Consider the following 3,531-nt stretch of genomic DNA (forward strand, 5'->3'; position numbering starts at 1 on the left):
GAGACATTTCTTGTTGGGGCACATATTTGAGCTACATAGTGATCATCGTAGCCTTCAGTACATTTTTACTTAGCCTAATTTGAATGCTCACCAGAGGCGATGGATGGAGTTTCTATGCGAATATGATTTTGAGGTTAAGTACATTCAGGGTAAGGAGAATGTGGTGGCGGATGCTTTGAGTCGCAGGAGACATGTGTTATCATCGATGACTCTTAGTGTGGATTTGAGGAGTCGAATTCTTCAGGAACTTTCTATGGATTCATGGTATTAGGAAGTGTGTAGAGAGATTGATTTAGGAAGATCTTTCGAAGGTAAATTTGCAGGTTACGTTCAAGAATCAGATGGTCTTTTAAGACATTTGGGGAGGATTTATGTACCATTTTTGGATGAGCTTCGTACCTTGATTCTGGCAGAAGCCCATCGTACACCTTACTCAGCACATCCAGGTGTGAAGAAGATGCATGCTGATTTGAGACATTTGTTCTTTTGGTCTGGGATGAAGTGATATATTGCTGATTTTGTGGCTAGGTGCCTTGAGTGTCAGAGAGTTAAGGCAAAACATCAGCACCCAGCTTGACTTTTGCACCCTAATCTTATTCCTTCTTGGAAGTGGGATATCATCTCCATGGATTTCATAGTAGGATTACCAATGACAGTTGGACGTCATATGATGCTATCATGGTCATCGTTGATCGGTTGACTAAGGTGGCGCATTTTTCACCGATTAGGTCTTCCTACACAGCAACTTCTGTAGCTAATGTCTTTATGCATGATATTTTGAGATTACATGGTATTCCTAGAAAGATCATTTATGACAGGGATTCTGTATTCACATCCACATTCTGGACATCACTGCAGCATGAGCTTGGAGCGCAGTTAAACTTCAGTTCGACATACCATCCAGAGACTGATGGTCAGACAGAGAGGGTGAATCAAGTTTTGAAGGATATGTTACGGATGTATGTGATGGATAGGCAGACACATTGGGAGGATTACCTCTACTTAGTGGAGTTTTCTTACAATAATGGATATTATAGTTCTATTGGTATGGCACCATTTCAGGCATTATATGGGCGTCCTTGTCATACACCATTGAATTGGGACAGTCTTGAGGATTGCATCCTGTTGGGACCTGAGATGGTTTGTGATATGGAGCAACAAGTAGTGCGTATCCGTGAGCATTTGACTATGGCACAGGATAGGCAGAAGAAGTATGCCAATGCTCATAAGTAAATGAAATTATTTAATTAAATGGAGTATTTACTTCTAATTAATTAAACAAAGTTATTTAATTAAATGAGAAGCCATTCCTAACTAATTAAATGAAGTTATTTAATTAAATAAGAAAAGTGTCTCTAATTAATTAAAAATTATTTAATTAAATAGAAAAAGTAATTATGAGAGCATATCTCATTTTATTAAATTAAATATTTTAACAAAATCTCTCTTCAGTTCAAAAAGGGAAATTTCCAGTTCACTATTCATCAAAAATGAGTTAAATCAGTTAACTCCTTTTTCTACTCAAATTGAATTAGTTAACTCCTTATTTTACTCTAATTAAATCTATTAACTTCCTTTAATTTGGAAATCTCCCTTTATGACCAAACTTCACTTTTAATCCTGACCGTTGATTTAAATTGATCACAACCGTTGATGAATTCCAAAAAAGCTATTTAAGAGACCCTCATCTCTTCATTTTGAAAGGTTGAATGAGAATTTGCATCGAATTGTTGATGGAATTCATACTCATATTTGCTCATATTCATATACGCAAAGATCAAGTTTGACCAAAAGTTGACCAGATTTAACCACGGTTGACTTGAATTGACTAGTTTTGAAAAGAATTTTGAAATAATTAAACCAAATTATTTAATTAAACGGAGTACTTACTTTTAATTAATTAAACAAAGTTATTTAATTAAATGAGAAGCCATTCCTAACTAATTAAATGAAGTTATTTAATTAAATAACAAAAGTGCCTCTAATTAATTAAAGATTATTTAATTAAATAGAAAAAGTAATTATGAGAGAATATCTCAATTTTATTAAATTAAATATCTCAACAAAATCTCTCTTCAGTTCAAAAAGCGAAATTTTCAGTTCACTATTGATAAAAAATGAGTTAAATCAGTTAACTCCATTTTCTACTCAAATTGAATCAGTTAACTCCTTATTTTACCCAAATTAAATCTGTTAACTCCCTTTAATTTGGAAATCTCCTTTTATGACTAAACTTCACCTTTAATCCTGACTGTTGATTGAAATCGATCTCAACTGTTGATAAATTTGCAAAAAAGTCTATTTAAGAGACCCTCATCTCTTCATTTTGAAAGGTTGAATGAGAATTTGAATCGAATTGTTGTTGGAGTTCATACTCACATTTGGTCATATTCACATACGCAAAGATCAAGTTTGACCAAAAGTTGACCAAATTTAACCATGGTTGACTTGAGTTGACTAGTTTCGAAAAGAATTTTGAAATAATTAAATGAAATTATTTAATTAAATGGAGTACTTAATTCTAATTAATTAAACAAAGTTATTTAATTAAATGAGAAGCCATTCCTAACTAATTAAATGAAGTTATTTAATTAAATAAGAAAAGTGTCTCTAATTAATTAAAGATTATTTAATTAAATAGAAAAACTAATTATGAGAGCATATCTCATTTTATTAAATTAAATATCTCAACAAAATCTCTCTTCAGTTGAAAAATGGAAATTTTCAGTTCACTATTGATCAAAAATGAGTTAAATCAGTTAACTCTTTTTTCTACTCAAATTGAATCAGTTAACTCCTTGTTTTACTCAAATTAAATCTGTTAACTCCCTTTAATTTGGAAATCTCCCTTTATGACTGAACTTCACCTTTAATCCTGACCATTGATTGAAATCGATCTCAACCGTTGATGAATTCCAACAAAGTCTATTTAAGAAACCCTCATCTCTTCATTTTGAAAGGTTGAATGAGAATTTGCATCGAATTGTTGCTGAAATTCATACTCACATTTGCTCATATTCACATACGCAAAGATCAAGTTTGACCAAAAGTTGACTAGATTTAACCACAGTTGACTTGAGTTGACTAGTTTCAAAAAGAATTTTGAAATAATTAAACGAAATTATTTAATTAAATGGAGTACTTACTTCTAATTAATTAAACAAAGTTATTTAATTAAATGAGAAGCCATTCCTAACTAATTAAATAAAAAGAGTGTCTCTAATTAATTAAAGATTATTTAATTAAATAGAAAAAGTAATTATGAGAGCATATATCATTTTATTAAATTAAATATCTCAACAAAATCTCTCTTCAGTTCAAAAAGGGAAATATCCAGTTCACTATTCATCAAAAATGAGTTAAATTAGTTAAGTCTTTTTTCTACTCAAATTGAATCAGTTAACTCCTTATTTTACTCAAATTAAATCTGTTAATGCCCTTTAATTTGGAAATCTCCCTTTATGACTGAACTTCACCTTTAATCCTAACCGTTGATTGATATCGATCTCAACCGTTGATGAATTTCAGAAA

This window comes from Cupressus sempervirens, chromosome 11 (genome assembly GCF_028749045.1).
Source record: "Cupressus sempervirens isolate cs-2001-9-10 chromosome 11, ASM2874904v1, whole genome shotgun sequence".
Classification (NCBI taxonomy): domain Eukaryota; kingdom Viridiplantae; phylum Streptophyta; class Pinopsida; order Cupressales; family Cupressaceae; genus Cupressus; species Cupressus sempervirens.